At 57.5% G+C, this 12,310-nt stretch overlaps 2 pseudogenes; both read left to right on the forward strand.

The window, feature by feature from the left end:
- The first annotated feature begins 4,069 nt into the window (after positions 1-4,069).
- LOC144774778 (18S ribosomal RNA) lies at positions 4,070-6,653 on the forward strand (annotated as a pseudogene).
- An 854-nt stretch (positions 6,654-7,507) lies between these two features.
- LOC144774314 (28S ribosomal RNA) overlaps positions 7,508-12,310 on the forward strand; it is an 8,483-nt pseudogene continuing 3,680 nt past the window's right edge.

A 12,310-nucleotide genomic window follows, 5' to 3' on the forward strand; every position in this document is an offset into this window, starting at 1 on the left:
CGACCCACGATGTGGCAAAGTGCCCGGGATGGGCTCCATGGGTCCTGGGAAGTCCTCCCCCGGCGTCCAGGCCCGAGAGCTCTGGTGGTCCTCCCCGTGCCTGAGGCCCAGCCAGGGTCCCCGAGCCCCCGGGAAGCAGAGCCCCCGATCCCTGCGTGGGCAGGCGGGAGCCCTACCGTGAAGGCTCGGGGTGGGCAGCTGGTAGTCCTTTTGGTGCCGGCCATCTTGTCGCACCTTTACCCTCGGCCATCTGGTTGCACGCATTGCTTTCCAATGGGGTGACCAGATGGCCAGGCTTCCCTGGAAGTCCCGATGAGGGGCCATTTGCCTCCCGGATCCCAGCCAGGGCTCCAGGAGGTCGGGCGCATTCGCTTCTAGGGTCCCTTGAGCCTGGCGGTGCGCACAAGTTCCCAGAAAGAGGGGTAGCCTTCCTCCGCATTACTAGTGGCAGGGTAAGCCGGGACACCCCTCCCGGACTGGCGGTTCTCTACCGGTGACCAGATGGGCTGAGCTCAGACAAACCTCTCGGGCCGGGGGGTCCAGCCCACGGCATGGCAAAGTGCCCAGGATGAGCTCAATGGGTCCCGGGCAGTCCTTCCCCGGGCGTCCTGGCCCGAGAGCACCGGTGGTCCTCCCCATGCCTGAGGCCCAGCTGGGGTCACCGAGCCCCAGAGAAGCGGAGCCCCGAGCCCTGCCCTGCGTTGGCAGGTGGGAGCCCTACTGCGAAGGTTTGGATGGGCAGCTGGGAGTCCTTTCAGTCCCGGCCATCTTGTCGCACCTTTCCCCTCTTCCATCTGGTCGCACACAATGCTTTCCAATGGGGCGACCAGATGGCCGGTCTTCCCTGGAAGCCCTGATGAGGGGCCATTTGCCTCCCGGATCCCAGCCAGAGCTCCAGGAGGTTGGGCGTGTCCGTTCCTAGGGTCCCCTGAGCCTTGAGGTGTGCACAGGTTACCAGAAAGGGGGGTAGCCTTCCTCCGGATTACTAGGGACAAGGTACTCTGGGACCCCTCTCGGCCTAGCGGTCCTAAGTCAGCAGCTGGACGGGCCAGGATGCCGCCCCAGCCCTGGACCCGTCCAGGGCCCTGCCGTGTGGCAGCCTGGGGAGGGCCACCTCCCCACCCCAGGCTCTGTCCTTGGTCCTGCTGCAAGGCAGTGTGCCCGAACGAGGTCCCGTGGGCCAGGGGAGGTTTCCTCTATGCCTTTGGGCCCGGGAGCCCTGGCTGGGTCCAGGGGTCCCACCGGGCCCCGGGTAGGGTGCTCCGGCCCTGGGCCCCGTCCCCTGGCCTGCCGCTCTGCCAAAGGCCCGGGACGGGGTTCTGTTGTGCCCGGGGAGCCTCCCCTGGCTTGGCTGGGTTCAGGGGCTCCAGGGAGGGTGGCCTCCACACCCGAGCTCCGTCCTCGGTCCTGTCGCGTGGCAAGGTGCCCGGGATGGTGTCCGTTGGGCCCGGGGAGGCTTCCCTGTGCCCCCGGGCTGGGAGCCCCGCTGGGTCCAGGTGCCCCAGGCCCCGTCCCCCAGCCTGCCCCACTGCCAAAGGTCCAGGACGGGGTTCCCTTGTGCCCGGGGAGCCTCCCCTTGCTTGGCTGGGTTCAGGAGCTCCATCCGGGGGCCCTGAGGGCCCCAGGGAGGGTGGCCTCCCCACCCCGGGCTCTGTCTCTGGTCCTGCTGCGTGGCAGGGTACCCGGGATGGTGTCCGGCAAGCCCGGGCAGGCTTCCCCTGTTCCTCTGGGAGCCCCAGCTGGGTCCAGGGGCCCGCCAGGCCCAGGGTAGGGTGCTCCGGCCCTGGGCCCCGTCCCCCAGCCTGCCGCACTGCCAAAGGCCCAGGACAGGGTTCCATTGTGCCCGGGGAGCCTCCCCTTGCTTGGCTGGGTTCAGGAGCGCCATCCGGGCCCCTGAGGGCCCCAGGAAGGGTGGCCTCCCCACCCCAGGTTCCGTCCTTGGTCCTGCCGCCTGGCAGGATGCCCGGGATGGTGTCCGGCTGGCCCGGGGAGGCTTCCCCTGCGCCTCTGGGCATGGGAGCCCCGACTGGGTCCAGGGGCCTCGCCGGGCCCCAGGTCAGGTGCTCCAGCCATGTGCCCTGTCCCCAGCCTGCCGCACGTTCAGGAGCTCTAGCCGGGGCCCACCCCGGGCTCCGTCCTCTGTCCTGTCGCGTGGTAGGGTGCCCAGGATGGGGTCCTGAGAGCCCAGGGGGGCTTGGGAGACCCGGCTGGATCTAGGGCCCCCGTCAGGCCCCGGGTCGGGTGCTCTGGCCATGGGCCCCGCCCCGGGCCTGCTAATCCACCAAGGGCCCAGGACAGGGGTTAGTCGGTCCCATGCAGGCCTCCCCTTCTTTTCAAGGTGTCCGAGGGCCCCAGGTCGGAGGGCCCATCGGGTCCCCCTCACAGCCTCCATGGCTGGGCCCAGCTGGGTCCCTGGGCCTCCGGTCCCCAATGCCCCTGCGCCCGCTCACCCTTTCATTGGGGCACAGAGTACACAGATGGCTTCCCTTTCGTGCCCGTCCATCTGGTCACTCAGATCCCCTCGGCCATCTGGTCGCCCGCAATGCTTTCCTATGGGGGTGACCAGATGGCCGAGCTTCCCTGGAAGTCCCGATGAGGGGCCATTTCCCTCCCCGATCCTAGCGAGGGCTCAGGCGGTCGTGTACTTTCGCGCCTTGGGTCCCCTCTGTCACCTCGTGTGCACGGATTAAAAGAAAGGGGGGTCATTTTCCTCCGGATTACTAGGGAGAGAGTCAATTAGACCTCCGTGAGGTCTGGTGATTCTGAAACAGGGGAAGGCAGAACCCGGCCCCACCCGCCGGGGCCCCCAGGGGCCCGGGTATGCACCTGCCTCTCAGCCCATTGCTGATGGTCCTTTTTCTCTGAGTTTGCTCAGGCAGACCTCTGTGAGGTCTGGCGATGCTGAGACGGGGGAAGGCAGCACCCGGGCCCACCGGCCGGGCCCCCAGAGGCCCGGGTACGCACCTGCCTCTCAGCCCCTTCCCGGTGGTCCTTTTTCTCCGAGTTCTTTTACTCAGTCAGACCTCTATGAGGTCCGGCAATGCTGAGACGGGGGAAGTTGGCACCCGGGCCCGCCTACCGGGGCCCCCAGGGGCCTCGGTACGCACCTGCCTCTCAGCCCCTTCCTGATGGTCCTTTTTCTCCGAGTTTGCTCAGGCAGACCTCCGTGAGGTCCGGCGATGCTGAGACGGGGAAAGCAGCACCCGGGCCCGCCCGCCGGGGCCCCCAGGGGCCCAGGTACACACCTGCCTCTCAGCCCCTTCCCGATGGTCCTTTTTCTCTGAGTTTGCTCAGGAAGACCTCCGCGAGGTCCTGCGATGCTGAGACGGGGGAATGCAGCACCTGGGCCTGCCTGCCGGGGCCCCCAGGGGCCCGGGTATGCACCTGCCTCTCGGGCTCTTCCCGATGGTCCTTTTTATCTCCGAGTCTGGTTGCCCCAGGAGCAGGAAGGCAGGGGATGCTAAGCCAGCATACCCCCTGCACAGGGTGGCCTGCCAGGGGATGCCCCAGCTGTACTCTGATTGATTGGGCACTCTCAGTCCATTTAGGGATGGACTGCTTGGCCAGTCTCGGCTGTTATTTCACGCATGGACTGTCCGACTCGAGGGCCTGCCACCTGGTGGGAGGCCCTTTACCCAGCAGAGCAAAGGCCGTGTGGCCCCAGCAGCTCGTGCCCCCCAGTGGTCTGACCCGAGCGGAAGGGGTCTTATGGCACCAGGCCCTTGGATGCTGCTGCCCAGCAGGTCTATAGGCCCCACGTGCCACACCGTCACCCCTCTCTGCCCAGAACATTTCCACAGCAGTTCCGAGGGGTGCCGCGCCTGCCGCCAGGCCACGGCACCCCTGCGTCTCGGTCAGGCTGCGCCTCGGCCCACCTCTCCCTCCTGGGGGAGAGGGCTGGGCTTGTCGGTGCCCATGTGACCGTACCTCTCCACACCCCTCCAGCGAGCCCTCTCACATCCAGGCGGCTGGGCTCCTTCCCCCGGCAGGCTCCTGAGAGGGAGAGGTGCGCAAATGTTGCCGGTCGGGGAGATGGGCACGCGACCCTCACCCCATGAGCAGGTCCGGCTACCTGGTTGATCCTTCCAGTAACCTATGCTTGTCTCAAAGATTAAGCCATGCACATGTAAGTACACACGGTTGGTACAGTGAAACTGCGAATGGCTCATTAAATCAGTTATGGTTCTTTGATGGCTCCATCTGTTACTTGGGTAACTGTGGTAATTCTAGAGCTAATGCATTCCGACGAGCGCTGACCTCCCTCGGATGTGTGCATTTATCAGACCAAGACCAATCCGGGCTCGCCCGGCCGCTTTGGTGACTCTCGATAACCTCGGCCGATCGCACGTCCCCGTGACGCCGACGATACATTTGGATGTCTGCCCTATCAACTTTCAATGGCACTTTCTGTGCCTACCATGGTGACCATTGGTAACGGGGAATCAGGGTTTGATCCAGAGAGAGAGCCTGAGAAACGGCTACCACATCCAAGGAAGGCAGCAGGTATGCAAATTACCCACTCCCGACTCGGGGAGGTAGTGATGAAAAATAATAATTCAGGACTCTTTCTAGGCGCTGTAATTGGAATGAGCACACTTTAAATCCTTTAACGAGGATCCATTGGAGGGCAAGTCTGGTGCCAGCAGCCGCCATAATTCCAGCTCCAATAGCGTATATTAAAGTTGCTGCAGTTAAAAAGCTCGTAGTTGGATCTTAGGATCGAGCTGACGGTTCGCCGCGAGGCGAGCTACCGCCTGTCCCAGCCACTGCTTCTCGGCGCCCCCTTGATGCTCTTGACTGAGTGTCCTGGGGGAACGAAGCGTTTACTTTGAAAAAATTAGAGTGTTCAAAGCTGAATACTTCAGCTAGGAATAATGGAATAGGACTCCGGTTCTATTTTTACGGAACTGAGGCCATGATTCAGAGGGACGGCCAGGGGCATTCGTATTGTGCCACTAGAGATGAAATTCTTGGACCGGCGCAAGACGAACCAAAGCGAAAGCATTTGCCAAGAATGGTTTCATTAATCAAGACCGAAAGTCGGAGGTTCGAAGACGATCAGATACCGTCGTAGTTCCAACCATAAATGATGCCGGCTAGCGGGGCTGAAGATGGCTGAAATGCCAGAAACCGGTCCTCGGAAGCTTGTTTCCGGTCCAGGGAAGGCATGGCTTGGCAGTTCGGGCTGGACTGTTCCCATGAGGCACAGGGTCAGACTGATTTGCATATGGACATGTCTGAACTGGGGTGGCAGAGTGGGCTAAAGAACGGTGATGGATTAAACCCAGATCTGTTGACTGGGTGTGAGATTTTGATTGGTTCAGATGCTCCATCCATCGCCACCCCCTTTTGTTCCACTTTGTTCGCCATAAGTTGGCAGGGTATGCTCAGACGTGAGTCCCTTGCTCACTATGCCACTGGATTCAAGGAAGCCGGGCTGAAGACGCCTGAAATGCCAGAAATCAGTCCTCGGAAGTTTGTTTCCGGTCCAGGGAAGGCATGGCTTGGCAGTACGGGCTGGGCTGTTCCCATGAGGCACAGGGTCAGACTGATTTGCATAAGGCCATGTCTGAACTGGGCTGGCAGAGTGGGCTAAAGAACGGTGATGGATTAAACCCAGATCTGTTGACTGGGTGTGAGAGTTTGATTGGTTCAGATGCTCCGTCCATCGCCACCCCCTTTTGTTCCACTTTGTTCGCCATAAGTTGGCAGGGTATGCTAAGACGTGAGTCCCTTGCTCACTTTGCCACTGGATTCAAGCAAGCCGGGCTGAAGACGGCTGAAATGCCAGAAACCGGTCCTCGGAAGCTTGTTTCCGGTCCAGGGAAGGCATGGCTTGGCAGTTCGGGCTGAACTGTTCCCATGAGGCACATGGTCAGAATGATTGGCATATGGCCATGTCTGAACTGGGGTGGCAGAGTGGGCTAAAGAACGGTGATGAATTAAACCCAGATCTGTTGACTGGGTGTGAGAGTTTGATTGGTTCAGATGCTCTGTCGATCGCCACCCCCTTTTGTTCGACTAGCGATCCGGCGGTGGTATTCCTGTGACCCGCCGAGCAGTTTCCGGGAAACCAAAGTCTTTGGGTTCTGGGAGGAGTATGGTTGCAAAGCTGAAACTTAAAGGAATTGACGGAAGGGCACTACCAGGAGTGGAGCCTGCGGCTTAATTTGACTCAACACGGGAAAATCAAAGGATTGACAGATTGATAGCTCTTTCTCGATTCTGTAGGTGGCGGTGCATGGCCGTTCTTAGTTGGCAGAGCGATTTGTCTGCTTGATTCCGATAATGAACGAGACTCCTCCATCCTAACTAGTTACACGACCCCCAGCGGTCGGCGTCCAACTTCTTAGAGGGACAAGTGGCGTTCAGCCACACGAGATCAAGCAATAACAGGTCTGTGATGCCCTTAGTCCGGGGTTGCACGCACGCTACACTGAATGGATCAGCGTGTGTCTACCCTTCGCCGACAGGTGCGTGTAACCCACTGAACCCCGTTCATGATAGGGATTGGGGATTGCAATTATTTTCCATAAAAGAGGGATTCCCAGTAAGTGCGGGTCATAAGCTTGCGTTGATTAAGTCCCTGCCCTTTGTACATACCACCCGTCGCGGTGGGAGGCATGCGGGATGGGGAGCCGCCTGGCTCTTCCCTTCCGGGTACTTCTGATCTGGGCGAGGGTGGTGGTGGGCATATTGCTAGCCCGCTGGCACGGCTCAGGCCGCCCGGCGATGGATGTCTGACATGCAGATGGGGCGACCCTCCCTCATTGCCAGGCACCCAGTTTGACCCGGTCCCGTGCGTCCGGGCCGAGGGGTTTGAAGACTCGTGCGGTCCTACCCCAGGAGGGACCAGCGGCTGCGGGGCTGGCTGCTCCAGTTGCTGCGGGAGCCCCTTCCCTCGCCACCATAAGTGGACTCCCGGGCCAAGCGCCTGGCAATGTTTTTTTCTCCCAACGGTGCAATCTCACTCCCAGAGGAAAGCCTTGCACGAGGTGCAAGGGGTGTCTCGACGCGCGGGCAGACGGACAGCATCGCATCCTCCCTGCCTCTTCTGAGCCCCTGTTTCCGAAAAGTTGCTGTAACTCTTGGTGGTGGATCACTCGGCCCACACGTCGCAGGGTTAGCTCGGATTCCCCTTCGTCCACCCACAAGTTCAGACCCCCCGATCGCCCATGGCAGGGTCCCTCACCGGGTCCTGCCGCAGAGGTACACCACCAGCGCGCCTGGCCCCGAGAAGGGGTCTGTTGACTGGTCTGCCCTCAGCCCGTCCCTGGCAAGCTGGCTGCGTGCCGTGCGTGGCTGTCTGTGGTGTCCCACCGGCTCCCTGCGCGCACGAGCCTAGGGCACCCACCTCCACGGCCGGCTTCCTGGTGAGGGCGAAACGCCTTCAGATGCGATCTGGGGAAAGAGGGTGCGTGCTGTTGTGACGCCAGGCCCCGGCTCCGGCAGCGGCCTGGCCTCCCCCGGCTTCCCTCTTGACGCTCCGGCGTTATTCTTCTGACTACGACCTCGGATCAGACATGGCGACTCGCTGAATATAAGCATATTACTAAGCGGAGGAAAGAAAGTAACCAGGATTCCCCCAGTAACGGCGAGTGAAGAGGGAAGAGCCCAGCGCCAAATTCCCGCCCGGAGTGGGAAATGTGGCGTACAGAAGACCGACTCCCCGGCGAAGCTCTAGGGGCCCAAGTCCTTCTGATCGAGGCTCACCTCGTGGACTGTGTTAGGCTGGTAGGGGCCCCTGGAGCGCCGGGATCGGGTCTTCTCGGAGTCGGGTTGCTTGGGAATGAAGCCCAAAGTGGGTGGTAAACTCCATCTAAGGCTAAACATGGGCGAGAGACCACTAGCCAACAAGTACCGCAAGGGAAGGTTGAAAAGAACTTTGAAGAGAGAGTTCAAGAGGGCGTGAAACCGTCGAGAGGTAAATGGGTGGGGTCCGTGCTGTCCACTCGGAGGATTCAACATGGCGGGAAGGTTGGTGGCCCGGGAGTTCCAGATCCCTTCCGCAGGATGGGCGCCCCGGCCCTACCCGGCCCCTGCAGGGCGCATTTCCTCCGCAGCGGTGTGCCATGGCCAGCTCGTGGTCGGCTGGGAAGGCTTCGGGGTGGCTGGTGGCCATCCGCTCTGGCAGAGGGTATAACAGCCCCCCTGGCAGTAGCTTCGCCATGTCCGTGGGGCCGAGGGAGATTCGATCGCCTTTGCGCCCTCCCCGGGCACCCGTTCCCGGCCACCCCTCGGGGCGCGCCGGGGCGCGTTGAAGGGGAAACCGGGCCCCTTGCTCCCGGCGCGACTGTCGACTGGGGCGGACTGTACTCAGTGCACCCGACCACGTCGTGCCGCTGGGCGGAGAGGCCCACGCTGGGTGCCATGGTTCTGCGGCGATGTCGGTTACCCACCCGACCCGTCTTGAAACACGGACCAAGGAGTCTAACACGTGTGCGAGTCGGAGGGCCGAGCGAAACCCTGTGGTGCAATGAAGGTGAGGGCCGGTGCGCGCCGGCTGAGGTGGGATCCCGCCGCACTTCCAGGGGCGGGTGCACCACCAGCCCGTCTCACCCGCTCTGTCGGGGAGGTGGAGCATGAGCGTGCATGATAGGACCCGAAAGATGGTGAACTATGCCTGGGCAGTGCGAAGCCAGAGGAAACTCTGGTGGAGGTTCGTAGCGATCCTGACGTGCAAATCGGTCATCCGACCTTGGTATAGGGGCGAAAGACCAATCGAACCATCTAGTAGCTAGTTCCCTCCGAATTTTCCCTCAGGATAGCTGGCACTCGGAGCCCCAAGTTTTATCTGGTGAAGCGAATGATTAGAGGTCTTGGGGCTGAAACGATCTCAACCTATTCTCAAACTTTAAATGGGTAAGAAGCCCGGATCGCTGGCGTGGAGCCGGGCATGGAATGCGAGTGCCTAGTGGGCTACTTTTGGTAAGCAGAACTGGCGCTGCGGGATGAACCGAACGCTGTGTTAAGGCGCCCGATACCGATGCTAATCAGACCCCAGAAAAGGTGTTGGTTGATATAGACAGCAGAACGGTGTCCATGGAAGTCTGAATACGGTAAGGAGTGTGTAACAATTCACCTGCCGAATCAACTAGCTCTGAAAATGATAGGCGCTGGAGCGTCAGGCCCATACCTGGCCGCCGCTGGCGCTGAGAGCCGCAGGGGCTAAGCCGCGACGAGTAGGAGGGCCGCTGCGGTGAGCACAGAAGCCCGGAGCAAGGGCCCGGGTGGAGCCGCCGCAGGTGCAGATCTTGGTGGTAGTAGCAAATATTCAAACGAGAACTTTGAAGGCCGAAGTGGAGAAGGGTTTCATGTGAACAACAGTTGAACATGGGTCAGTCTGTCCTAAGAGATGGGCGAGCGCCGTTCAGAAGGGACGGGCGATGGCCTCTGTTGCCCTCTGCTGATCGAAAGGGAGTCGGGTTCAGATCCCCGAACCGGGAGTGGCAGAGATGGGCGCCCTCGTGGCGTCCAGTGCGGTAACCCAAATGATCCCGGAGAAGCCGCGGGAGCCCCGAGGAGAGTTCTCTTTTCTTTGTGAAGATCTGAGCGCCCTGGAATGGGTTCGCCCCGAGATAGGGGCCCGAGCCTTGCAAAACGTCGTGGTTCCGGCGGCGTCCAGTGAGCTCTCGCTGGTCCTTGAAAATTCAGGGGAGATGGTGTAAATCTCGCGCCGGGCCGTAGCCATATCTACAGCAGATCACCAAGGCGAACAGCCTCTGGCATGTTGGAACAATGTAGGTAAGGGAAGTCGGCAAGTCAGATCCGTAACTTCAGGATAAGGAGTGGCTCTAAGGGCTGGGTCAGAGGGCTGGGGCGCAAAGCGGGGCTGGGCCCACGCCGCGCCTGAACGAGGTGCCTCCCTCTGGGGCGGTGGCGACTCTGGACGTGAGCCGGGCCCTTCCTATGGATCGCCCCAGTTGCTGTGCTCGCCTCTCCCCGTGCCCCCTCCCCGGGGGTGCAGGGCCGGCGTTCTGCCTCGCCCGGCGCCTAGCAGCGGACTTAGAACTGGTGTGGACCAGGGGAATCCGACTGTTTAATGAAAACAAAGCATTGCGAAGGCTGGAGGCGGTTGTTGACGTGATGTGATTTCTGCCCAGTGCTCTGAATGTCAAAGTGAAGAAATTCAATGAAGCGTGGGTAAATGGCGGGAGTAACAATGACTCTCTTAACCTATTCTCGGTTGTAGTGGCCTTTACCTCCCAGTGGTCCCGCCGGTAACTGCCTCTGAAGTGCTAGACTCTGCGTAGAGAAGCACATAGAGACAGGCCAAACAAGGTTCTATCATGGCAGCGAGCGTGATAGTGAGAAATGGCGAAGCAAACGAACCCAATTCCAGATGGGGTAGTTCCTGGAGAATAAAAACCCTGTTAAGATGGCTTAAGGAGGTGCTGTCTTTCCCAGAAATCATTAACCTCCTCACCGAATTTGACAAACCAGCACTAGCTTCCAACAATGCAACGAATAACAACGATTCAGATCACGATATAGACCTTAGTACACCCACTATAGCAGAAGAAGACACAACAGTAGACCTCAGCAAATCCATTGAGTTTGTAGCCACCTCAGCCAAAACTGACATTGGTACAGCAAAATGTAATGATCTTCCCGATGTGTACGAGGTCAGCAAAGATGTAACAACGAAAAAAAGTGATTACACCAAAAAAGTCACTTACTGGAAATACCCAAACGAAAGATATAATTGTGACTTGTGTGGAGACATAATGGGAACCTTTACAGAACTGAGAAAACATGTCTCCAACAAGCACAGAGGCTTCTATCTCCAAGCGTACTGTTCAAAATGTGACAAAGAAGCCGAATATTGCAAAAACCTCAAAACCTCAAAAAGGAGAGCTGCCATTCCTGTGCAGCTTCTGTGATATCAGATTTGGAACACAAATTGGCGTCTCTCAACATGCTCGGCATGCGCATCCAAGAGCGCAAAATGGGGCTAGACTAGCAGCTCTAGCAAACAGCAGACCGTCTAAGTTATGGTCACAAGAAGAAATACTGCTACTAGCAGAATTGGAAAAAGTATATGAAAATAAAAGGAATATTAATGCGCTGATGGTTCCACATTTTGACAACAAGAACAGTAAACAAATTGCAGAAAAAAGAAGAGATAAAAGAAAGAAATCCGCAAAAGATGTACTGTAAGCATCAAATGTTTCTGAAAATGACTCTTGCGATGAACCAGAGGTTACAATAGAAGTAACAACAGAAAAGCACAGAGACTTTATCACTCGAAAACGTGCGCAAAAAATCAAGAACTTTGCTGAACTGGAAGACAGAATATCAGAAATCGAAAAATATACTCAAAACGTAGAGCAGCACGATGCTGCTATGGATTTGATGGATGAAGTAGTGACTTATATCGCAGAAAACACCACTGATATAAGTCCTCATCTAGCAAGAGTAACAACAAATGGACCAGCAAATGTAATCAATAATGAGCCTATGAACTCTGCTCAAGACGTGCAACAGAATGCCTCAGCAGGAAACAAAATAACAAAAAAAGACAAGAAAAACGAAAAGCTTAATCGGACGCACAAGAAAAAACATGCTAAAGCAAAGGGCAGCTATAAAGAATACCAGGCAATGTTTAAGAAAAACAAAAAGAAAATTGCCAGGATTATCACTGATGGGGCAGAAGATGCCACTTGCCAAATCAGTGCTGATGAAATCTTTCAATACTACAAAAGCATAATTGAAAAAGAAAACAAGAAGAACCCTAAATTCATGCCGATTGATCGAATACCGGAGGAATATGAAATTAGGCATCTCTGCAAAGAAATTACTCTGCTCGAAATAACTCATGCCTTTGAGAGCTCTAATATGAAGAAGGCAGTGGGTCCTGATAAAATAGGTCTGAATGACTTATATAAAGTGCACAGCAGACAACCAAGACTGCTGCCCAGAGTTCTATCGTCTTGGTTGTTGATGAGAAGAGTGCCAGAAATTATCAAAAAGAATCGATCAATTTTGATACCCAAGAATGTACCGATTAATGAACTTTCAAAAATTAGTAACTGGCGTCCAATTACCATCGGTACTGCATTCATGAAGCTATTCACAAAAATATTAACTAGAAGACTCTCAGTTTTTGTTGAATTGAATACGAGACAAAAAGGATTCATGAAAGTAAGAGGCTGTCTCGAGAATCTGACTATCCTGCAAAATACCATAAAAGGAGCACGAAAAAACAGACACTCATTAGCAGTTATGTTCATTGATATGTCAAAAGCCTTCGACTCTGTCAGCCATGGTCACATTATACAGAGTCTCGCAAGGCTAAGAGTCCCACCAA

This window comes from Lissotriton helveticus, chromosome 8 (assembly GCF_964261635.1).
Source record: "Lissotriton helveticus chromosome 8, aLisHel1.1, whole genome shotgun sequence".
NCBI classification, from domain to species: Eukaryota; Metazoa; Chordata; class Amphibia; order Caudata; family Salamandridae; genus Lissotriton; species Lissotriton helveticus.